This window comes from Mixophyes fleayi, chromosome 2 (genome assembly GCF_038048845.1).
Source record: "Mixophyes fleayi isolate aMixFle1 chromosome 2, aMixFle1.hap1, whole genome shotgun sequence".
Classification (NCBI taxonomy): domain Eukaryota; kingdom Metazoa; phylum Chordata; class Amphibia; order Anura; family Limnodynastidae; genus Mixophyes; species Mixophyes fleayi.
The window spans coordinates 177863692-177890913 of record NC_134403.1 but is presented as its reverse complement, the minus strand read 5'-3'; positions in this window follow the sequence as shown (position 1 = coordinate 177890913).

Below are 27222 nucleotides of genomic sequence, written 5' to 3'. Positions count from 1 at the left end.
AGAGGAGGGGGTCAGATGGCAGAGGAGGGGGACATTGAGCAGAGGAGGGGGACAGAGAGCAGAGGAGGAGGGCAGATGACAGAGGAGGGGGTCAGATGGCAGAGGAGGGGGACAGAGAGCAGAGGAGGAGGGCAGAGGAGGAGGGCAGATGGCAGAGGAGGGGGTCAGATGGCAGAGGAGGGGGACAGAGAGCAGAGGAGGGGGACAGAGAGCAGAGGAGGAGGGCAGATGGCAGAGGAGGGGGACAGGTGGCAGAGGAGGGGGAAAGAGAGCAGAGGAGGAGGGCAGATGGCAGAGGAGGAGGGCAGATGGCAGAGGAGGGGGACAGAGAGCAGAGGAGGGGGACAGAGGGCAGAGGAGGGGACAGAGGGCAGCGGAGGAGGGCAGAGGAGGGGGACAGAGGGCAGAGGAAGGGGACAGAGGGCAGAGGAGGAGGACAGAGAGCAGAGGAGGGGGACAGATTGCAGAGGAGGGGGACAGATGGCAGAGGAGGGGGACAGAGAGCAGAGGAGGAGGGCAGATGGCAGAGGAGGGTGACAGCGTGAGAGATGGCAGAGGAGGGTGACAGCGTGAGAGATGGCAGAGGAGGGTGACAGCATGAGAGAGGACAGAGGAGGGTGACAGCGTGCCTGGATGCAGAGGGGGCAGTGTGCCTGGTTGCAGAGGGGGCAGTGTGCCTGGATGCAGAGGGGGCAGTGTGCCTTGATGCGGAGGGGGCAGAATGTCTGGATGCAGAGGGGCATTTTTGCATACAACTAAATAAGTATTTCTGTCGTGACCTAAATACTTATTACAATTTTTTGACCCAACTACTTCTAAAACAGGACTGCTCAGTAATTATTTTGGAGGGGTGCCTTGAAAAAATTTGGAGACTCTAAGGATGCCGCGAACTGCAAAAGTTTGGGAACCACTGCCATAGAACATAAGAACAACCTTTTCCTGTATTATATATTGTATGATTGGGATGGGGTCACTGGAGTGCCATGTCCAGATCACCACACACCAGTTGTGCCACAGAAAATGTTGGCTTAACGCTTACTCTATGTAATAAAAAAAAAGACTTTTAACAATGTACTGTTTATGTTTGGGCAGTATATTTGCCCTTTTAATAGTTTTTATTCCACCACAGCGAAATGATGATTTTCAGGCTATTCTTCAGGATGAGTTCTATACTGTATATAGAAAATGGTGCACTCATGCAATGTACAGTACAGAGTCCAAGTGATATAATCTGGTCCCCTGTCATCTTTAGTTTATCGTCACACTATATATAATTTATATAATGTTTTTCTGCACTATATGGACAAAAGTATTTGGCCACACCTGTTAATTATTGAATTGAGGTGTTTCAATCAGACCCATTGCCAGAGGTGTATAAAATCAAGCACCCAACCATGCATTTGCAAAAATTTATGATACAAAATGGGTCGTTCTGAAGAGCTTGGTGACTTCAAGCATGGTACTGTGATAGGATGAGACCTGTGCAATAAGACAGTTTGTGGAATTTCATCCCTGCTGAATATTCCACGGTCATCTGAAAGTGATATTATTAGAGAGTGAAAGCGTTTAGGAACAACAGAAACTCAGCCATGAGTCAGAAGACCAGGTAAAACCACAGAGTGGGGTCCACAACTACTAAGGTGCATGGTGCGTAAAAGTCAGCAACGCTCTGCTGATTCCATGGCTGAAGAAATCCGAACTTTCACTGGCATTAATGTAAGCACAAAATTGTGCAGCAGGAGCTTAATGGAATGGGTTTCCATGGACGAGCAGCTGCATGCAAGCCTCACATCTGCAAGAACAGTGCCAAGCATCAGATGGAATGGTGTAAAGCACACCAATACTGGACTGTGGAGCAGTGGAAATGTGTTCTGTGAAGTGAGGATTCATGCTTCTCTGTTTGGCAGTCAGATGGGCGAGTCTGGGTTTGGCGGATGCCGGGAGAACGTTACCTGCCTGACTGCATTATGCCAACTGTGAAGTTTGGTGGAGGAGGGATAATGGTATGGGGCTGTTTTTCAGGGCTGAACTAGGAGGCCCCTTATCTCCAGTGAAGGGAAATCTTAATGCTTCAGCATACCAAGTCATTTTGGACAATGCTATGCTTCCAACTTTGTGGTAACAGTTTGGAGAAGGCTCTTTTCTATTCCAACATGACTGTGCCCCAGTGCACAAAGCAAGGACTACAAAGAAATAGTTTGGTGTGGAAGAACTTGACTGGCCCGCACAGAGCCCTGACCCCAACCCCATTGAACACCTTTTGGACGAACTGGAAAGGAGATTGCGAGCCAGACCTTCTCGTCCAACATCAGTGCCTGACCTCATAAATGGGCACAAATTCCCACAGAAACACTCCAACATCTTTTGGAAAGTCTTCCAAGAAGAGTGGAAGCTGTTATCGCTGCAAAAGGGGGACTAACTCCATATTAAAGTATATGTATTTGAATACAATGTCATTTCAGTCCCTGTTGGTGTAATGGTCAACCATCCGAATACTTTTTTCCACATTATGTATCCCAGCAGGGGGGTCTTACACAAAGAGACACGGGCTCTGTGACCATGGCTTGCTATATTTTATATAGGCAAATATAATTAAATTTCCAAAACACCCCTTACAATCAATGAAATTAGTGATCAAACACATATTCATAAATATAATAAGATAAGGAACTGCAACTCATACATTGAATAAAGCTGGGTTATGTGGGGAATGAGAGGAAATAAGTATAAGCTCAACTAATGCACTTGTTCTATCTGTCAGGTATCTGTAGATTGATAAATTTGTATTGGATTTATTAATGATAAACTTGGGTCTTTGTGACACTCCCCAGAAAAGATATGTTATATTTTAGCATTGGGGATTAAATAGGAAAGATGTAAATTGTGGTTCTAAAACTGTGTCTTTGAAAGATGAGACCACCTACAAGATATTGTCAGAGTTTTGAGAAATCAATCAAGCCAGCTTCCCTTTACACAGATTATACAACTCATATGTCATAAGTTTATACTCTGAAACTTTGTCCTTTTTATTTATATCTGTTTTGCTGTATTTCATGTCATCTTTTATTAATTGTTTTTATAATACTATTTACAATATAAAATCTAATAAGTGCTGTCCTTATTGCTCTAAACAAATCCACTGCCTGTTTAGAAGAGGTTGATTGCATGGCTGTGTTATCTCTTTAAATACCAGTGTGGGAAGTGTTAACTGTTCTAGCTATCATAGCGCAGACTGTACACAATTGTATAATTAAGTCATGGGCATTCTATGAGCCTTATACTTAGATGGTGGCAGGTGAGAGGGGTGGCAGTGTGTCTGTGTTGGGACTGTTAAATCTGGTGGCCTAAGGGAACGGTAAGCGCAAGATTTAGGCTGGAATCCTGTATGTCAACTTACAGCAACCTTCCAAGTCATGAGGGCGCAGAGTGCGGTTTGTGACAGGCAAAGGTAGTCAGGAGCGGTTTTCTGACAAAACAGATCTGATATATTGTTTGACTGATTATTTGATATGTTATCAGATTAGTAAGCTGGCAGAGGCGGGCCTCCCTCACATAATTATTTAATATGCAATGCACATAATCATTATTATAGATTAAATCTAGTTTGATTGTTTTTAAATTAAAGACCTCACAACTCCCTATCTTGTGTCCCAAAAAAATAGGGGAAAAAATGTTTAAACACACACACAAAAGAATGCTATTGTTTTGTTTTGAATGTGTGTTTAATGTTGTTATTAAGTAGGGATGTGCACCGGCGACTTTTGAGGTCTCGTGTTTTGTGTTTTGGATCCGGATTTTCGTTATTTTTGAGGTTCGGATTTGTCTCGCAAAACACTTGACGAAAGGTCTCGGTTCGGATTTAAGGTTTTGGATTCGGATTTTTTTGCAAAAAAACATAAAAAGTTTAAAAATCAAGTTTTTGGGCTTATTTTCACTCAAAGGCTATTATTAACCTCAATAACATTCAATAACAAGCATTTCCACTAATTTACAGTGTATTCTGAACACCTCACAATATAGTTATTAGTCCAAAACGTTGCAACAAGGTATCTTTCTGGACTGCGTAGAGGAGTGGGTCACCACAATATATATTAAAAATGCTGAACTTTTATGAATCGCACCAATAAATGTACCTGGACTGCGTAGAGGAGTGGGTCACCACAATATATATTAAAAACCCTGAACTTTTATGAATCGCACCAATAAATGTACCTGGACTGCGTAGAGGAGTGGGTCACCACAATATCTTAAAAACCCAGAACTTTTATGAATCGCACCAATAAATGTACCTGGACTGCCTAGAGGAGTGGGTCACCACAATATATATTAAAAACCCTGAACTTTTATGATTCGCACCAATAATTGTACCTGGACTGCGTAGAGGAGTGGGTCACCACAATATATATTAAAAACCCTGAACTTTTATGAATCGCACCAATAAATGTACCTGGACTGCGTAGAGGAGTGGGTCACCACAATATATATTAAAAACCCTGAACTTTTATGATTCGCACCAATAAATGTACCTGGACTGCGTAGAGGAGTGGGTCACCACAATATCTTAAAAACCCAGAACTTTTATGAATCGCACCAATAAATGTACCTGGACTGCGTAGAGGAGTGGGCACTGGGCACCACAATAAAATATATAAAAAACCTTCAACAGGTCTGCATTACACTACACATACGGCTGCTCCTCCATCCTCTCCATCATATACATGTTGGAGTTTTAGCGTGTGACAACCTCTTGTTTTTGATAATGTCAGTGCATTTTGAATATTTTTCAATTTGCCCCACACCACTGAATGTACTTTATCTATGATACGCATCTATCTATCTTGACTGCGTAGTGTGGTGGCCCCGGTACACAATTTGGTACCGAGGCCACAATATAATTAAAAAACCCTCCACGTGTCAGAATTCCACCAAACAAGTATCTGGACTGCATAGTGGGGTGGCCCCGGTACCCAATTTGATACCGGGGCCACAATACCTCCTCCAAACATGGTACAGACAATTCGTCATTGAGATCCCAGACAGACAGGGTCAAAGTGTTATTGTTTGACTTTGTAAACCCAAAAAACTGTCCCTGTTGCACATAGTCGTGCAATGAAGACTGACTTTTTCATTTAAAGGCACGATCTTTCAAGTGTAGTGTTTGTAAGTCTAAGTCATATTATACTTTTGGTAAAATTGGTTTATTTTGTTCCTCTTTATGGTAATTAGTCATAGAATTAAAGTATGAAATAGAATTAAAGTATGAAATAGAATTAAAGTATGAAATAGAATTAAAGTATGAAATAGAATTAAAGTATAAAATAGAGTGGTATAGAGTTGTAGTGTGGTATAGATAGAGTGGTCCACACAATATAATAATAAAACCCTCAACTGGTCTGAATTCCACCAAACAAGTATCTGGACTGCGTAGTGTGGTGGCCCCGGTACACAATTTGGTACCGAGGCCACAATATAATTAAAAAATTGGGCATCAACTGTCACCGTTGTTTAATATCTGATACACCTAAATATGGACTGCACAGTGGAGTGGCCCCGGTAGTAAATTTGGTGCCGGGGCCACAATACCTCCATCAACCCTCTAAATCCCACTCCACTGATGGCGGACACCGGGCGCACGTCTAACACCAACATTGCAGTTACAGCCGCAGTTATACGCTTTGCAATAGGGTGACTACTATCGTATTTTGTGGTCATGGCAAACGACTGTTGGACGGTCAATTGTTTTGTGAAAGACTTAGCGGTCTTACGACTTCCCCTCTGGGAAGATGACCGACTAACAGCAGCAACAGCAGCAGTGGCAGTAGTAGGCGTACCGCTGCAGGATTCCTCGGATGAATCCCGTATTGAGGAGGACTCAGTCTGGCTGCTGACTTGGGCTGCAGGACTGAATCTGATGGAGATTGTGGAGGAAGTTGACGAGGAGGGTGTTGCTGGTGTGTATCCAACTGGACCACGGGATTTAGGTGTCCCTGTACCGATGAGGGTCCTAGCCCCAGTTCCTGAACTAACCACTGAACTATGAAGGTTATTCAGGTGACGTATAAGGGAGGATGTTCCTAGGTGGGCAAGATCCTTACCCCTGCTTATTTGAGCTTTACATAAGCTACATATGGCCATACATTGGTTGTCTGGATTTGGATAAAAATAACTCCAGACCGAAGAGGTGCATTTTTTGGTCTTCTGACCAGGCATGACGATGGGCTTTTTCATCCCATGGACATCAGCTGTTTCCCCCCCTGGTGCCTCATTTACAATAACCACATCACCATCCTCATCATCAAGTTCCTCCACAGCGCCAGCTACATCATCAATAGCCTCCTCCCGAGCCACCTCTTCCCGTACAGTGATGGGAAGGTCAGGCTTGACAACCACCAACATCCTTGGACTCGCCTTGTGGATTTGTGATAATTTCTCTTTAGAAGGCAGAGTTGTTTGCTGTTTTGTTGCTGACAGCATAACTCTCTTCAATTTTTTGTAGGGGGGGGGGAGGAGGAGGAGGGCTAAGATCCGTGGGTGAAGCTGAACCACTAGTCATGAACACGGGCCAGGGCCTAAGCCGTTCCTTGCCACTCTGTGTCGTAAATGGCATATTGGCAACTTTACGTTTCTCCTCAGATGATTTAAAGTTTCTCTTTTTGCTACTTTTTCTTAACTTGGGCTTTTTGGATTTTACATGCCCGGTACTACGAGATTGGGCATCGGGCTTGGAAGACGACGTTGATGGCATTTCATCGTCTATGTCATGACTAGTGGCAGCAGCTTCAGCATTAGGAGGAAGTGGGTCTTGATCTTTCCCTACTTTATCCTCCAAATTTTTGGTCTCCATTATATGTAGCACAAGATACTGCAGAATGTGTGAACTTGGTAATATTGCAGTACCAATGGACTTATACTGCTGGATTGGTTTTGCAAATTTGGTTATAATTATTATATATTTATTTTTTTTTAAAATTTTTTTTTTTTTTTACTTTTTTTTTATTTTTAAAAAACTTGGGAATAGTGGGGAAATAACTATGCCCTTAGAAGCACAGAGCACAGGACACAGCACCACTGGACTGAACAGGACACGGCACAGGACCCAGCAGCACTACGGAACTCAGCAGGACAGAGCACAGGACACAGCACCACTGGACTGATACTGCAGAATGTGTGAACTTTGTAATATTGCAGTACCAATGGACTTATACTGCTGGATTGGTTTTGCAAATTTGGTTATAATTATTATATTTATTTATTTATTTTTTACTTTTTTATTTTTTTTTACTTTTTTTTATTTTTTAAAAACTTGGGAATAATGGGGAAATAACTATGCCCTTAGAAGCACAGAGCACAGGACACAGCACCACTGGACTGAACAGGACACGGCACAGGACCCAGCAGCACTACGGACCTCAGCAGGACAGAGCACAGGACACAGCACCACTGGACTGATACTGCAGAATGTGTGAACTTTGTAATATTGCAGTACCAATGGACTTATACTGCTGGATTGGTTTTGCAAATTTGGTTATAATTATTATATATTTTTTTTTTTTTTTAAATTTTTTATTTTTTTTTACTTTTTTTTTATTTTTTAAAAACTTGGGAATAATGGGGAAATAACTATGCCCTTAGAAGCACAGAGCACAGGACACAGCACCACTGGACAGAACAGGACACGGCACAGGACCCAGCAGCACTACGGACCTCAGCAGGACAGAGCACAGGACACAGCACCACTGGACTGATACTGCAGAATGTGTGAACTTTGTAATATTGCAGTACCAATGGACTTATACTGCTGGATTGGTTTTGCAAATTTGGTTATAATTATTATATATTTTTTTTTTTTTTAAATTTTTTATTTTTTTTTACTTTTTTTTTATTTTTTAAAAACTTGGGAATAATGGGGAAATAACTTGGCCCTTAGAAGCACAGAGCACAGGACACAGCACCACTGGACTGAACAGGACACAGCACAGGACCCAGCAGCACCACTGACCTCAGAAGGACAGAGCACAGCACACAGCACCACTGGACTGATACTGCAGAACACAGCACAGCACAGCACAGCACAGCACAGCACAGCACAGCACAGCACTAAACAGCACAGAACTAAACAGCACAGAACTAAACAGCACAGAACTAAACAGCACAGAACTAAACAGCACAGAACTAAACAGCACAGAACTAAACAGCACAGAACTAAACAGCACAGAACTAAACAGCACAGAGGACCACCTAACACACCCTCCCTCTACCCTGATCAATGCCCGAGTGAAGATGGCGGCGACTAGCGGGGAATTTATAGGATCCGAGTATCGCGAGATCCGACAACGGGATTATGAGTCAGAGCCTCAGTTTCACTTTTGAATTTGGCGCCAATACCCGGATCTGTCTCGGATCCGACTCGGATCCGCAACGTTCGGGTGGGCTCGGATTTCATAAATCCGAGTGCGCTCATCCCTATTATTAAGGTGTGGTTGACTAAGATCTGAGCAACGGTTTGTTATTATTCTCATTTCCTGTTTGTCCATGTGCACCTTGTTTTAAAGTGGGTGGTAATAACATAAATTTTTGCATATTTCAAAATGATTTTCTTCAAAAGAAACTTTTATTTAGAAACACTTGTAAACAACAGTAAGTTATTAAGTACTTGTACACACTCATATTTGGATTACTATAGACAATTAAGGTATAGATCACATTAAGTGTTCTCTGAAAGCAGTTACAGTAATTGCTCCTGTACCATCTCATTTTGAAGGCTCCTAGCATTTGATCCACTATGCAGCTGTGCATTACTGTAACTCCGTCCGTCGAGCAGAGTGCCAGGAGGAGGGAGGTGCTGCTGTTCGGGCGGACCCACGGACAGCCAGACCGACCCATATAGTCTATTTTCTGGCATTTGCAAGTGTTTGATGGCCAGTCCGGGCCTGGTAATGTGCAATGCACCATGGTTGAGAGATTTATTTTTATATTCCTTTATTAATAAACCATTTTATTAAGTAATCACTCTTTTAATTACAATATTATTTTACAGCACATAAAGTTAAACTAGCCAAATATGTATTGTACAGTGATATGTCTGGGAAATGATCCATATAGTGTCACAGTTTTGTAACTAACTCAACAAATTTAAGCACAGAAATCCAGATTTATTCTTTCTATCTTTTACTCATCTATTCTTCAGAATGGAAGGGTTAGTCTGCATGACAAACTGGCACGTGGACTTCAACCCTTTCCCTGCTAAAGCTCCTCTCCTTCTCCTGTTGACTCTATTTTGGTACTTTTTGAGCTGGTTACATTCCAGCATCAATGTTAGTCATTTTTCTGTTCAATAACCAAATGTCACATCATGCCACAACTGTTTCCACTAGACTTTAACCATTTTTCCCAGGTACCGTCCAGAGCTAGCAAGAGGGGCCCAAATGCTATTCAACATTAGACCAGTCATCTCTAGATCATTTGTTTGGGCCTTTCCCCTACATATAGAGGTGAGTAGGCTTGCTTTGTAGAAAATGGAAGGGATGAGCTATTTTTTTACTTTATTTATTAGCTTTTTACCGGTCTAACAGGCAAGATAGCTCAAACAGCACGCTGAACCATGTCTAAAAATCCTGATTTTATCTGCATGTTAACATGGTGTTTCGCAAAACCACAGCTTGATAAATTGCAAGGTTTGTATACTTGCCATTTGAAATGGGGATGGTGCTTTCAAACCATGTGGACTCCCAAAAAATGTGATTTTATGTGCCATTTGGGCTGTAGTAAATCTCATATTTTCCAAACCGCACATAAAATCTCCATAAAAAACATGCAGTTTTGCAAAACCTTTCAAAATGACATTGGTTTGCCTGATTGGGCTGGACTGAAATGCACAATAGTTTCCAGAAGGTGGCAGAAAAAATTATGTGTTTACAAAACATCTACTGATTAAAATGTTTACATGACGTGGATTGCCATAACTTAATAGCTAAAGGTCAAATGGTACCATAGATTTCTTTTCTTTTGTGTGTGCATTTGTGTATTTACTATGAAATACACAGTGGTCATTAATAAGTGATTGGTGAATATTTCCTTTTTCCCAGGAAGCATATGCACAGCTGAGGACAAGTGGAATATATGTAGTATATATGTAGTATATGTGCAGGGTCAGTCCAACTTATCATTTGACAGTGGAGCCATTAATATACACCACAAATATATTCTCAAGAAAATACAGTACTTAACAACTTACCTAATTCAGCAATTACCAACATTGCTTTAGGAAAATTAGAAACACTGGGCCTGATTCATTAAGAATCTTAAATGAAGAGGTATCTTATTTCAGTCTTCTGGACAAAACCATGTTACAATGCAAGGGGTGCAAACTAGAAAACAATAGAGGAAAACACCTAGCACACTGCTATGAACTAGTAAAGGATCTGATATTCTACTTGTACATAAAAATGCAGAATTCACATTTTTTTCTCAGACTCTCATTTTTTAGTGTTAGGACCACTCTGTTAGTAGAAGCGCCTTTCTGGGGCAGGTGGCTTATCATGCATCTGCAAATGCGTATAACTGAGCATTCTGTATTAATATGTACAAGTAGAAAAACAGCTCCTTTACCAGTTCTTACCAGTGTGCTCTGGGATTTTTCTCTATTGTTTTCCATGATGCTGTACTTGTAAGCAGGTTACTGGGGCTGTAAATTTAATGTAAGTAGGACATGCTGTACTTGTACACAAGATCGATAATCTTTAATAGTAAAATGTGCAGTACTAATTACTGCACACTTACAAACACAAGATTGAAACCATAGAACAGCCCATTCCTTTCTCTATATATTAAGGCCGTGAAATCAGTGGGTTGTCATGCTCTGGCCAGCAAACACCAGAGAGTAGATATATCAAACCTTCTAAAAATAAAAAGTGAAGGTTTTTCCCATAACAATCAATTAAGCTATATATATTTCATTGTAATGTGCTGTCTTTAATAATGTAACAATAGATGGACAAATTTATTTATATTAAATCTGGTCTTTAGTACCTTTGTACTACCAGCGGTGTTGCTGTTGTACTCAGACCATTTTCCTAACCTGCAGGAGTTAATCTCATTTACTCCTGGACAGGGCTGCCATCAGAAACCTCCAGCACAACAACCTCCCCGACACCCCCCCTTCCCGAAGCCAAATACACCCCACCCCCCACCCCCTAGATAACCGACTGCACCCTCCCAACCACTGTCCTAGCTTATGTATTTGTAGGCAGATGTAAATGTGGCCGAACTACGCTGAACTGCATTATCATCAATTACTGATGCAAATCTACATTAATTACTAAGAGCAGCATATTTGCACTTTGTGTGCTCTGAATCGCTATTGGAAGTGGGATTTATTTTGGACAGTGGGACTGAATCACAGATATAAACTTATTGTTATATTGGATTTGCCATATATACCTGTGAAATTGAATTACTTGAACTATATCTCAATTATAGATTTGTGATTCTGCATCAAGTAGTGTGGAGAGGAATATTATTTAATCTAAAATTTATCATAGTTTTAGGCAAGCGGATATGTATTTATATCCACCAACATCATTTCCTTGCTTTCTTTATTGTTCCCTTATGCGCCTTTTCCCTTAAAGTACAATTTTTGAATTTTGTTCAATATTGTATTTATTAAAAACTAAACCTCCATCTCAAATGATATCAACCCTTCAAGACATCCTAAGCATTAACCTAGGTTATTGCTAAATCCTAATAAGTGGGAAAAGCAGAGTCAGCGTTTATCACACTATGACAAGGAGCCTTGTTAGCAGGTATAGATCACACACAAAAAAATATATATATATATATCTCCTATTAGTGATAATGGGTTTATATGGATGTAAAATGAAGTGGAATATAAAATGCAAAGAGATTTATTTTGCTTGGATTATGGATATAAGCTTGGATATCACGAGTGGTCACACCCCCTGGCCTGATTGACAAAAGAGGTAAGGTTGGGGGGTATGGTCAATTTGCGTGTATATATACAGACGTCGACCCACACGCCCTGTAAATAGGAGCAAACTACCACAGCATGGTTGTTAATAAGCAGAAGTGCAGTGGCTTGGGTAAAATAGCAGATAAATGGAGGCAAACTTAGACAACTATGTAATACACACAGCTCAGTTGAAGATTAGAGTAGGAGCATAAAATGTAAATCACAGTAACAGGCAAATAACTCTAATAACATAAGTACTACTAAATTCAGATATTATCATGCAGTTCCTAACTGGTATAGGTGGCTGATCACAGTAATGTACCTTACTCTAAGGGGCATATTCAATTGTTGTTTTTCCGCGCCGCAGAAAAACAACTACAGTTAATACGGTAATTTGTAGCTGGATTTCAGCTCGCGGCTCAGGGAGCTGCGAGCTGAAATCCAGCGAGTAAATTACCGTATTAACTGTTTTTCCACACACGATTACCATAATAACGGTAATCGTGCGCGGACCACATGATTTTCGGCGTTCCCGCCAACAACTGAATATGCCCCTAATTGTGTTAATTCAGTATACAGTATGAATCACTTATAAACTACTCTCACACCTGACCCTCTGGATAACTACACTTCTGATTAATAATGACACATGTATCAGGCAGTGGTGTGGATGATTTTTCAGTGGTGTACATACATGATCCCAGAAATAACCTCACTAACAGATGGAAGTGCTGTCTTAGTCTGTCCTGGGTTTGCATATGAACAATAAATCTTCCTTTGTGTGCTCAGCCCTTAAACCAGTTCTCTCTCTGTGTAACTCCTAGCTGTCTTTATCCCTCCAATAAGTGCCTCTATCTCTTTTAAAATAAAAAATACTTACCTACATGTTGATTCCTGCAGGCTGCAGTCTCTCTGTTGCTTCTTCCTATATCATTGGCAGGAACTTCAGTGTGAGGTCAGCTGACAGGAAGAGGGGGGCAGATCACATGATCGCAGGGGTGGAACAATCATTCCCCTGCGATTGTGTTTGAAAGCTGTCTGGCTGTCAGTGACAGCCAGGATCAATGCAGCATTAGGGACGTCGGGATTAGAGGAGAGCGGGCCCCCTGGTGAGGCCGGGCCCCATACGCTGGTACCCCCTGTACCCCCCCTGGCGGCCCTGCTCCTGGATGCTAATCACCTGTGCCTGGTCTGTAAAATACTGTTTTTCCCTGCAACCTGTGCAGTTCATCAATTGTCCTTGTTGTTGTTGGCTGTGAAACTCTGTGTTTGCTCCTGCTCCTGGTCCTGCTCCCACTCCCCTGCTCCTGCTCCTTAGTTTTGGCTCCTGCTTGTCCCTCCATTATTGCGCCACTTCTTGTGACCCTGACCCCTGGCTTCGGATGGACCTTCCTTTTGCCCATTCCCTTGTACTTTTGGGGATCTCCCAGCTTTTGGCCTTCTGCCTCGCCTGACCCTCCTTTTGCTTGTACTGCCTGTGGATCATCTGGTGCCTCGTACCTCCTAGCTACCTGGAATCCAGTGTCGATCATCTATGGGCACATGTATCCTAGCTACTAAGTAACTCTGTCTCCATTCACACCATCTGTAGTGTCCTCAGAATTATACCTGGTAAAACTGCTACTGCAGCAGTTCAGCCTTTGCATCTTGGAACCTGGTGCTTCTACGAACTAAGTTTTGCCATTCACTGCATCTGTGCCTTATTGTGTCATCCGTATATACCTGCTTTTTCTGCTGTTTAATATCTGCAATTCCTATGAACTGATTTGCCGTTTACAATTGTCTGCTTCTGTTGGTTCCCGTATATCTCTGTTATAATAAAGACACCTTGTTTTCAAACACTAATGCCTCCCCATGGAGTTTATGCTAGGAATTGTAACACACAGGAATTATAAAATACTTTAAACATAAATTATATATACAGTAGATGAATCCTATATAAATGTGTGAAAGACCACAGAAGCAAATTAAAAAGAATGTCATTATTACAGCGCCTTTATGACTACCAAGTTCCTGTGGGGATCCAGACCATATTGTGAAACCTGTTTTTAAATTTGTTTGTTAATAAGAATGTTGGAGACATGACCGCATGAGTGCCAGTCTTATGTTCACTGGCATGGCCCATTTACCATTAGGTCCTTCATAGTTGACTTGGTGAGTCCAAGTGGTATATTTACTAAACTGCAGGTTTGTAAAGTGGAGATGTTGCCTATAGCAACCAATCATATTCTAGCTGTCGTTTTGTAGAATGTACTAAATAAATGAAAGCTAGAATCTGATTGGTTGCTTTAGGCAACTTCTCCACTTTTTCAAAACTGCAGTTTAGTAAAAAAATACTCCTAAGAGTAACAACATTGCCATCAGTGGTCCCAATACAATGAATAGGGGTTCATAACATATCAGCTCATTATACCAAAATAGCAAAAATAAGTTGAGAAAAAAAATACATAAAGATTAAATCATCACTTGAATATAAAATTAAATATTTTTATAGTCCAAATGGGAAAACAATAAGAAAAATTATCATGAAAATTAAATATCTTCACACTGTTGTTGACCATTATGACATGATAGAGGCGTGGGGTACATTACAGAATAAATGTAAATTTGTAATGTGCAGTCCACCAAGCAGTCAAGTATAATAATTCTCTGTCAGTAGCAAAGATGGTCCTTAGAAATGAAGGAGCCACGGCTACAGATATACTCTGCAAAAAAATCTCATCTTTAGACCTCTGATATGATGTCCTGGAGAGTTAAGGGCATACCTGGCAGAAAGCATTCCATCTCATAGAAATGAGCAAAGGTGTGATGTCATTTTGCACAAACTGAATTTTGTGATGGAACAGGCTGCTTCCCAGATGTGCACACTATGTTTTTAAATACTTTTGCTGAGATTATTGTCTTCCCCATTCCTCATTTGGGCACATTTCTGTGCCCTAATTTCTGTGCCCAAATGAGGAATGAGGAGCTTAATTCATGTAACAGTATTGAAAATGTCACTGATCTGTACACTTTACTAGAGATGATCAGTTGAAATCCAACAAAATCCGACATTGGAGATACAAGTGAATCCGAGTCGTGACTCCCGCCAAACTTGGATCTCAAAACGAGGTGAAACGTCATTAACGTGATTTTTCTTTTGCTAAACTCTTGCAGGATTAGGATTGCTATCTTTTGTACACATAGTCCTCCCTCGTTTTCTCAAGTGCCATTTTAGAACAGACAGTGTGTAAGGAGGAGGTTAGCTGCGGTGCTCTGCATATAAAATAGCGTTTAGGGTGAACCAGGGACATGGGAAAGCAATAAAATGCTGTCATTACTGTGAAGCAGTTCTGTAGAGATTAGTCAGCTACAATAGTTAGCTGATCAATTGCTTTTAATTTCAATCTTAATACACTTTACACGGAGTAGTGGCTACTGGTTGTTCTAAATTTTAAATATTTGAGTTTGTGGGGGAAGGTTTTTCTGGGTATTTTTGACATTCAATGACTGCATGTAGAACATTGCAGCAGCTGCGAAAAAGATGTCATCTGCCATGCCAGCAACTGAAGCTAGCCCATTTAATGTAAGGTGCAAGAGATAAAAATGTTGAAATGCTACACACACATTAAATTTGAAACTTTATACAGGCATTATGTAGAGTGATGAGGCAGTAACAATCTAATGTCATTAGATGGACAGAGGCATTGGTAGATATTTAGACAAGTAGATACCCAATTGTAAAGAGCTACCCAATTTGCTGTTGCTATATAAATAAATGAGGATGCTGAGAGATGAAGATGGCCTGCACCCATACTACAAAAATTCAAGGATTAAGCATACAACACATCGCCAGAGTATTCATCAGTTGCCAAGAGAATGGCTTTCATTACCTTGTTTTACTTGTATGCTCTGTGCCATAATGCTGCCCTTCTAAATAAAACCAGGGGACTTGTATGTGTAGTGCTGGCGGACATGATGGCCTGCACATGTGCACTAATGTCAGGGATTGATAAAGTTCTGCTCACAGTGACATCACTGAGACCAAGAGAGCGAGGGAAAAGTGACAGTTAGGGCCAGAGAAAAAGGAGGAGAAGAAGAAAGTGACAAGCAAAAGAATGGACAGGAGGCAGAAGTGGGAAGTTGAAACGGAGAAAAGAAAAACAAGCGGAGACTGAACAGAGTGACATTTACAGCAGCAGACTCAAATTTAAAAACAGATGGAGAAGAGAAGAGATGGAAAACAGTAGAGATTTACATGAGAGGAAGAGGAGTGGTAATAACAGAGTGTGAAAAAGAAATTAGATTGCCAGAAGCAAGACAAAGTACATTATTAAAGCTGACAAGCAAGAGATAAGACATCTATTAGACCACTTTAAATACCTGTACCCCAATCCCGAAGAGATTTCCTGAAACTGGACCAATATATTGGTAAGTACCCTTTAGTTTTATTATACTTCCTGTTTTACTGAGCAAAATGTACATATTAGTTTAGTTAGTCAAGGACCAGGTGGGAAGTCCCGAAGATTATTGAAATATGCTCTTGTTCTGGGATGGAGTTACGTTTTAAAGGGTATGTTTAGGGATAGTTAGCTAAGCTTATGGACTGAGTCATATAGAAAATTAGTTATAAAAGTTCGGTTTTGTTACGAAAACCACTCAAAAGAGGCTGGAGTTCTGCTACATGTGACAAACATCGGAGAAATCTGTGTTTATTATTATTTTATTATTGCTTGCTGGAGGGATCTCTACCATAGAAGTATTGTAGCTACCATTTTATTTATACTGAGAACTCATATTGCTTCACTGAAAAGTAACGAACTGAGCCTGTAGATATAAATACGAAATGCACTTTATGATGTGTGCTGCATATTGTCACTTTATTGGACAGTCATATTTATATGTGAAAGTTATATTGGTTTCAACTGCCGTGTTTTTACATGTCCCTGTTTAGTGTGAACTGTTCCCTAGAATAATGCTAAGATGCAGAGGTACCTCTGAAGTTAGTCTTTAGGATATTAAGAACTGTGTGTTATTATATGATAAGCTAAAGGTTAATCTGTTGTTTAGTTTACCTGTGAGCCAATATATTGTTTTAAATGTGCATTCGTTATGCAAACTTACTAAAAAAGACACTAGCCTGAGGAACCACTCTACAAATAAACCTGTCGGTGGTTTCTGAAGCTAGTTACATAGTGGTGTGTGTTTTCTGTATTTGATAAACTAGTGGGCTAGGAACTGAAACACACCCACACACACCCATACCCATACACACCTTAGATCCCCCAGGGTAAGCTTAGTCCAACCCCGAGATAAAAAGGACTGCCTGAGAATTGCAGCAGAGGTTGTCCCCAAGAAGTATTGTAGTCACTCGCATGCCAGGGCTGCGTCCCTGCTGGTAACAGGCAGACGGGGCGCGCAGTTTTTTAAATTAAATTATTGCTGCCTTCTGAATGGACATGGGAAGTGTGCTTTTGGCCTCATTTCTCCTATGTCCATGCTACCGGTTCCTACTCATAAGCTTTTATTACGTTGAGTTAAGTCCTGGATACCGAGTACCTGTGAGTGCGCCCAAGTCTATGGGAAAGGCGGCTGTTACAGGGGAAGACCTCCCCTGCTAATTCTAAAATATAATGAGATTTACTAGGAAGCTGTAACATCGTAAAGTATTATATGCTGGGACCAGTGGTATAATGGCAATTTGTCCTTCCATAGTTTTTTTTTTTTTTATTAGTTGTTACCTGACTCACACTACTCTCTCTGCCAGCATTTTTGTTTAAATAAAAACTGTTAACTTTTGCTAAATTTACATTGGTGTCCATGTTGCTATTTATACATTCAATTACAGTAATGGTAAGTCTGAACATGCAAAGGAGGTTTGAGTGCAATGAAAGGGAGATATCAACAAAATTCAGTTTCATTAATTTTTAATTGAATCAGAGAAAGCAAATACAATAATGGCAAAGTTACAAAATCCTTCAATAAGGCAGCTTATAGCAGACTTTGGCCAACATTGGTGAACATTGGGACCGTTGTGAAGGGATAATTAGAAAGTAAGCTGGAAATGAATGTTAATGCTATAAATAGTAATATAGGAGTAAAAACAACTCAAGATGACATTATTTTACCTATTTTTCACAATTTTTAATTAGCTCCAGATCCAAATCCTTTTGCATTTCTTCGACAAAACCGAGGGTCAGCACACATCTACTTTTTACCTTTTGTTTCATTGTATTTCTGTATTGTTACCATGGTATGATCTGTTATATACCATAGACACTACAACCACAATGCAGAACTATACGTACAACATAGTATATTTTATGTATGCAATCATGTTACAACATGTCTTTATTAACATAATATTACACACCAAACATATCACATCCAACATAGTTGATACAACATCTGTGTTTAGGTACATTAATTTCTCCATGTGCATGTATACAATTCCTATGTATAAACCTTAAATTATTACAGCGCAACAATCTATTCACTGCAAATCATTACCAATGCTTTCCTTTCTTACACTAATCATACAATACTATGGCTCCCATAACATCCCAGTACAACTTCTATGCACACAGTACAACTCCATTATGTGCAGTACAGCTCCTTTAGGCACATACAGCTTCAATACGCACAACTCCGTTACATACAGAATAATTATATTATCCTACGTGCTCCATATACAAATCCATACTATCCTATTTGCTCCATATACACATCCATATTATCCTATATGTGTCACGAACCACCCTACAAGTTAAGTTATCAGAACCTGTTGATTTCAAGCAAAGCTTTAAAGAGCAATAAGTTTACACCAGTCAATAGGAGGAGTTAGAGTGAGGATATTTCTTGCAAAGTACAAAGTAGTCGTATTCACAATGTCGACAATCACACCTGCGGGTCTGGCGGATGTCGTCAATCACATTGTCGACATTTTCAAGCTGTCCCCACAATGGAAGTGTCGGCATTTAACCTGTCAACATTTTCATGCCGACAGGTTAACTACCGACATTTCCAGTGTCGGAAAGAAGTACCCAACCCATTCCACTTATAACATGGACAGTTATTGAAGGAGTTTTCTCTGTATACAACTGGTATTATAGCTATGTAGGACTAATTTAATAATGGAGCTCATAGATCTGCAGTACCTGGCTCATGTCACAAAAAAGGTCCACTACATTTGGTATTTTTACAAGAATCCTTGTTTTAATTGGTTTTTGTAGAGCAAAAGGGTCAAGGAAACTAAGCATGAGATATACACAAGAGTTATACAAGGCAGAACATTTTCAAAATTAATCTAATAAACTTAGTGTGATCATTGAAACAATCAGTCAAAATAGTTCCTTCATCATTTGTATCCCAGTACATAAGTGTTTTCATTCTGTTGTTCATGATCTCGGTTGTGTTCTAGCCACAAGATCTTTAGAATACCATGACAAGCGTTAAATGTTCACCCTGGCAAACTTGCAAGATGTTGGCTTATATTGAGATTGTGATTTTCTGCCAAAAAGTCAAGTTTTCTACTATAATTCTGTTACTGGAACTAGCATATATTGGCTGTGAAAAGAGCTATTAGCAGCTTTTGTCATTTAAATCTAACATGTTAAAAATGTTACCAAAAAGAAATTAAAACTAAAATTATACAACATATTCCTTAGTACTGCACTCAAGGCCGTATTAAAAAACAAATAGGCTCAGGTCAGAAATCAAACTGGATGCTACAACATATGTGATACAATTGAAATTGAAACTGAAACACTGGAAATCTTGATGTAGGGGCCCCTGAATCTTGGATATTATAAAAAAAAAAAAAGACCTTCCAATAAAGAGCTTACAATCTAGTTGTGTTTGACCATAAATTCCCTGCATTTCGACAGGAGCGTTACATCCCTACTATGTGGAGGTGGAGGACCCTTCTCCTTCATTTATTTAACTCTTGGGAAACTCCAGAACGGCCATGAGACACCACACACAGATTTTTTTTTTTACAGAAGTATTGTTTATTTTGGCTTGCGCCCCAAAGAGGTGCGAGCAGAAATTAGTATTACTTTTTACCATAGTGACAGTAAAAAAAACTTGCCTCCACACTGCATTTGTCACATGTCGCCCTGCCCCACCTCCATCACATGAGTGAATAGGTCAATGCATTCCACATGGTCAGCTCACTCATCTCCTACATACTATGTGCTGATTTTAAACATTATATTGAAATAATTGGCCATAAATTGCCACCATCTTCTGGGTACAAATAGACAATCATTAGATGAAGAATGAATAAAGAGTTGTTCTGAACTTAGTCACTAGGTGAATAAGTAATGTGTTTTTGGAGAATTCTGCAGGAGAGAATTAATTGTCTGATATTCAATTCTTCATAGATAATCATGGGCGGACCGGCCATGTAACCCACCGGGAAAAGTCCCGATGGGTTACATCATTTCTCAGGAGGCCGACTGGTATCTTTTTAGAGCTTTTTTTAAAAAAGTATATATATTTGTAGCCCATTCCCCCCCCCTCCACCCGGAGCGGCAGGGGGGGTAGTGTGGTACTAGGTGGCGGGCCCCTCCTCCGGGACCAGCCACAGGAACAAGGTAAGCGTGTGTCTGCTAAAGTGTGTGTGACTGCTATTCCAGCTCTAGCAATACTTTAGTGGTTCTTGCATTGATTCCATTGCCTGCCTTCTACCTTGCACTGGTCCCATTCTCAGATCACTTTGTTGAACATATGGCCAGCCCCAATTGCACTGATAATATCATTAATCCTGTCACCTTTGCACTTACTATATCACCAGCAAACCCGTGGGATAGCTCTCCCCTTCAATTATGCCCTTGTCTGCAAACCCTCCCTGCACTGTTATTAAATCAAACCACCACCAATCACAGGGCACATTTAGGACTCATACACAATTGTTACAAAAAAAGTATTTTCTTGCAGATGCTTGAAGCATTTTCCTTTCTGGTGATCACACTGGGTAGCCATTTATTATAAGGATTATTTTTAATGCATTTTTTAAAACACACAGTACCCATTTTTATATATTAAAGAGAGAGATTTGACTGGTAGCTTGCAACTCATGATGTCAGGGAAAGATGCTACACTGCGGTGAGGTGCTCATATGCTGCTCTGGCAGACTGATCAAATAGGATTCTGCCAACATGTTTCATAATAGTTAAACTTATTAAACAAAGTCAGATATGTTTCTATGAAGGGAATTTTGGAAGGTTGTGTTAGTAGACAACTAAACAAGTTTGAGCACAGAGACATAAACCAGTTGCAGATAATGTAAGAGGATTCATGTGTTTTTATAACACAGGACTGGCAGCTTTTTCCCTGCTTTGCTTTAGAAATGACCCACTGTGTGTTAAGTCATCACATCTATGTTTTCCTAGATGTTACTACAACCAAATTCCAGTAGTTCTAAATTTGCCTACTTTTGTGTTGGCCCCACCTACAGTTGATTTGGAACCCCCTACATGAGGCCACTTCAAGAATTTTTCCAGGGCCACTTTAAGTTCCCAATCCGCCCCTGTAGATAATATAACATTATTGAACCTTTGTTGCTCAATAGTTTTTTGCAGACCAAGAAGATGACCTCTTGAATGTAATAAAAACACTGGTTAACTGCATGTCAACTGTGATTGCTTTTCAAGTGCGGTTTCTCTTATGTTTTTAAATGCAAATCAAACACCAGTAGACAAGGCTGAAGCCTGTCATACACAGTTATCATGTGATTTCTAACAAGTCCAACTAACCCATAACTTGCACAAAACTGCCTTTCACTCTGCAAATAGTTTTGACTTATCATTTTAAGGATTAAATAAAAAGAAAATTGAAGATGGACCAATTGGACGTTTTCCCAACATCAAATTGTACGTTTCAAGCAGCTTGTGCTTTATTTTATTTAAGATGTATCTAGTTGTTTCTATATTTTCTATGACCCCTTTATAATCCTATAAATACGACAATGTCTATGTGATAAGCTCTGTTTAGAAAAACCCTCACATAAAAAAGATCAGGCTGCCACCTAGTGATTTTTGCATTCAGTGCAGCATCTTTCTATTTGTTGTACTATATCTATTCTAATTCCACTAATGCATCTTATCTATTCTAATATTACTACAGTGCCTCTGTTGAGTAACGTTTAGCAATTGTTCTTTTACAAGTATCCCTTATACAGGAAACCATCAAAAAAGAAGAACAGCAGAACAGCACAAGGTGTAATTAAGAAATTAAAAATCAGTTGTAAATCATATATATCAAATATGGCTTAAATATATCATAATTGGCTTAAAAGACAGCGTGCCTGATTCATTACTGATCTTATCTTGTGCGGAAGTTGCAATGAGTATTTTAAGAAGAAACGGGGAGATAAGAAATTCGCAATTCAGCAAGGAGCGTAAAGTTCAAAGACACGCCCACCTTAAGTTATTTACGCAATGGAAAATAAGATGCAACAGATCTTAAGCAGTTAGTTCATTTTAAGACCTGCTTCTTAAGATCCGCTTCTTATTTAAAAATAAGAAGGTGTTACGTAACGGCAAATGTGGGAAGTGTGAAGGGTTTATTTACAAATATAAAAACATAATCGGAGTGTATTATGCAGGACTGTTGTAACCTCACTATTCGTTTTAAAGCTTACATGTTTATATAACCTTCTCACCTCTTTGTCTGTTTTACCCAGTTTGTTTATTAGTTTATTACGTTTGTCCCCAATTGTAAAGCGCTACGGAATATGTTGGCGCTATATAAATAACTGATGATGATGATGATAACCTGGAACAAGTGACTTTGAAGTGTTAACGAGCTAAATCAACACACCTTCTTATTCACCTAGATGAAAGATTCTATAATGTATTTGATTTGAACTAAGAATGTGGAAGTGCTATAAACCAAAAATAAACATAACAATGGCACTCTTCCCTTCTTATGAAAAAAATAGATTGGTAGGGGAGGTGGGCATGTGGTGGTGAGGCTCAGTGATTTGCGTCATTGTCCCCGCCCCCCACACTGACATCACATGAATCGCGTCATAAGCCCAGTTCCCCGCCGTTTAGCTTGATGAAGGGCCAGCAACTGGGAGGTGTGCCTGCTTTTCCAGGAGTGTGGGAGGACTCCCAGAAATACTGGAGTCTCCCGGACATATCGGGGGGAGTAGGCAACTATGTTATAAATCTGTCCTCATATTTAACATTTACCTCCCCCTCAAATGCAACTTTGTATGCTGCCATCTATTACTGCAAATGTCCTTAGACTTTTTGGGAGGAGGGGGTTGATTTTGAAGGGACATGCTCCTCAGAATTTAATGCAAGTACTGTCTGCAAACCTTTTATTTTTTATTCATCTACCTCTTGTATATTATATACTCAGCTTCCCTAGTGGGTTAGTGGTTAGCACTTCTGCCTTACAGCCCTGGGGTTATGAGTTTGTTCCCCAAACATGGACGTTGTGGCCCACTAAGCTAAGTAAAGGCAAAATTAGAGGAACTTTGTACCTTGCAAAGTTTGAAAAAAAATTGTTTCTTAGGCCCCAAAGTAAACTAATGGCTCTTTTTTCAGGTACCGCACAGATACATAGAAAGTTGTTCTAGGACATGGCTTACCCCAATTTAAATATATACCAACTTTTTCAATATACCTGCAATCAAACATGCTTTGACCAAGTTACTCCTTTTATTCACTAACTTTTCGTAACAAATCTTGCCCTGTATATTCTCCCCATGTTTTTTTTCCTTCCTGAGCACCATTTGACTCCATCAATCAAAATGTGTGTGTGTGTGTGTGTGTGTGTGTGTTTGTGTGTGTGTACTTGCATTCAAATGCTTGTGGGGGGTCACTGACCCCCCTGTGGGGACCTGAGTCATAGTGGTGATAAATATTGAGGTCCCCACAAAGCTTTTCAAGGCTAATCAATACAGGAGACCTTGCTGATATGGTCAGCATAAAAATCTGGTATGTCTCCATGAGACACATTTGTTGGAACAAAAGTGTGCGTATGTCCAATGTGGAGGGGAAAAAGTGTGTGTGCATCCCACCACTAGGGTCCAGTATTCCGTCCAAATGTATAACAGGAGCAGGAAAAGGAAATGACTGCAACCTGCCTGCGCTTTGTACACCAAGCGGGTAAAGACACAGTCGAATCCGTCTGCTGCTGAAGGTAAAGCAGGGACAGTGAAGCATGACACAGCCCCCCTGTAGCTCCGACTATAGCCCAAAGAGCAGTGGAGATGAGTATGCCCCTGACACTTCTGAGGAGGGCGGTTCAGACACCAGTGGTGATGTCCCGTTGCCCACCAGAGCAGCAGAGTGCAGGTACTCAGAGATGAGTTCTATGTACGACTATGCTAGTTTCAAATACAGAGGGTCGGAGAAACGATGCTGTGTCTGTCCAAACGCTATCCAGAAACAGTGATGGCTTCAGGGAGTATAACAAAAAGCAGTACTGCCTGTACTGTGAGAAGCCCCTCTTAAAAATTGCCCAGCACATGGCAATTCACTGCAATGAGACTGAAGTAGCCTGGGCCCTGAAATTATTACTTGACTGTGTGTACTTTGTACACACCTGTACTTTCAAGCTGTAAAATCTACAATTTATTGCCTTAACTGTAACACGGGTTTCCCAATAACCTAAAAGGAATAACATTGTTAACTATAGATACTTGCTGCAAACGACAACTTCCTCATGTCTTGATCTTCCTCCATAAAATGATCCTTGCCACACCTCTTGTGTGCTGCTGACAGCTGGGTCATAAGGTCTGTTGGAATAAATATAAACATTTAGCTACTTACTAAAATGGTGTCTGTTTCTCACTTATCCTCAAAATGAAAGAGAATGCAAGGTATCTCCATTTGAAAACATAGACTAATTAGTACCTTAAAATCAATAAACACATAACACTTAGTTTATGTACTTTACCTGGGCAGAAAAGAAAATTCACATAGAGAGTCAGATATATGATTAACACAGACTATGCTTAATTACTGAATATTTTCAGGTGAGGCAGACATGTCCCAGATAAGGACTGGTAGTACATCAATGAAAGCCTTTAGTTTGGTCTATTTTAACCTAAACTCTAAAAATCAAGCTTTATCATTATTTTTTAAAGTGGTATGGCTATAAAAGTCTTATCTGATAATCTCAGTAGTGGCAGAGGCAGCCCTAACAGGCCAATTTCAAAATTGCAGATTTCAAAGGTAAACATTATTTTGAGTTCAAACAATCTGGTGCATGCATTTGTATATGTTTAGAAATTTGTTTACTTTCATCACCAAAAGAACAATTGTATTTTTAGGATGTTCAAGAATTTAAAAAGTGTGATATAAACCATATTAGAAAAAGATTTTACCTTCCAAATCAGTCTGGAACCTGAAGTTGCCTGTCTCCATAGTTTCAGGAGGGCTGGGGATCTGTTGGATAAACATGTAACATGAGGAAATGCCAAAACTCATAAGAATCATCTTAATAGATATTAGATTGGAAAGCAATATGCAATTTAGGCATATTCCACAAATGGGGTCAGGAATCAAACTCATGAACCCATTGATGAAAAGTGGATTGTCTGACCCTAAGCTAATGTGCAGATTGAGCATTACATACATTAGAATACACAAAGAGTTGAATGACAACCACCATGTCTGAAAGTTCTATTTGGTGAATTCAAAAATCAGAAGCAAAGGTAATAGTGCTCCTAAAAATCATACAACACAACACATGCACTACTGGCAACATGAAGGTTTAAGAATAAACAATAAAAAACTGCACACACATTGTGGTTGCGAAATCAATGGCTAATAATTCCCATTCATAAATATACATGCACGGTACAATACTCTATAGACTGAGCTAGCCCCAAAACATGTACTAATACTTGCGTACTCTTCTATAAGTGATAAATTCAAGTAAGCTCACAGAAACATGGGGATATACAAAGTGAACACAAATACGTGCATGACTCTGGATTCAAACTCAGTACCTTACTGCTGGCAGGTGGAATGCCTAAACACTACGGTAACATTCACATTGATAACTACATACACTATATAGAGTAGATCAACCTAAACAAAAAGAAAATGTCTGCAAGTGAGAGAACTGATACATTTCACATAGGGAACATCTAAATGTTGTAATGAACAAGAAAACAAAAATGAACACAGACACCTTACTACAACTTCATTGTAATACAAATATAAATCGTAATACAAAGTAAGCATTTGGTAATCTTGAAACATACAAGGAAACTGCACTATCATGCCGCACCTGCATCTGTCATCATCTGATCCGCGGCAGCGTACACCTGCAGACAGTTTAAAACACCATTTGCTGCACTTGTTTTTGGTTGGGAGTTTAGGCGTTGTAATCGAATGATTCATAATCGGAGTGTGCTTGCTAGATGTATTTTTTAATGTTTAACAATCTGCCACCAATTGGTTTTTTCGTGTGAATATAACAATACGCATCTCTAGTTTTCTAGTATGTAATGTGTTCAATGTTCAACAATTTTTTATTTTTTTTTGGGTGGTGGGAATAAAGTATTGTAAACTTTTTGGCATTGACAAGCTTCTTGCTCTGTGTCTGGTCACTTTGCCTAGGGTCTGAGTATTTGCTAAAGCTTTTTTTTGCTTTGTTTTGTTTTTTCCCTTTTCTTGTCTCTATTTCTTACCTGGCCCCCCAAATAGATTTGCAGAAATTGTTTATTTGCTTTGGCCCGCAGTGGAATTTTTTGCGTTTCTTAATCCAAGGTCTCCTTTTGATTTTCCTGTGGGGTAAATATCCAGTCTAACCTACTATTCTGTCTGTTGTGTTTCTCTTTCTGTATCTTTATGGCTATGTTGTTTCTGCTGTTGTGTCTTTGCACTTTGCCTAGGGTCTGATTTTTTTATTTTTTTATTTTAGCTTATTCTGGACTGTACTTTAAAATATGAAGCATGGTGGCTAAGTGGTTAGCACTTCTGCCTCACAGTGCCAGCGCTGTGAGGCAGAAGTTCAATTCCCGACCATGCCCTTATCTGTGTGGAGTTTATATGTTCTCCCATAATTAAACTAACTATATAGGGTTTATAGAAATTATTTTCATGTTTTTAACAGATTTTGCATGTTACGATAATAGTAATTCTATATAATTTGCAAATAATGTTTTGGACATGTTAAAAAGAGGATTTCCTCCCACACTCCAAAAAACATACTAGTAGGTTAATTGGCTGCTATCAAAAATTGACCATAGTCTCTGTGTGTGTGTGTGTGTGTGTGTGTGTGTGTGTGTGTGTGTGTGTGTT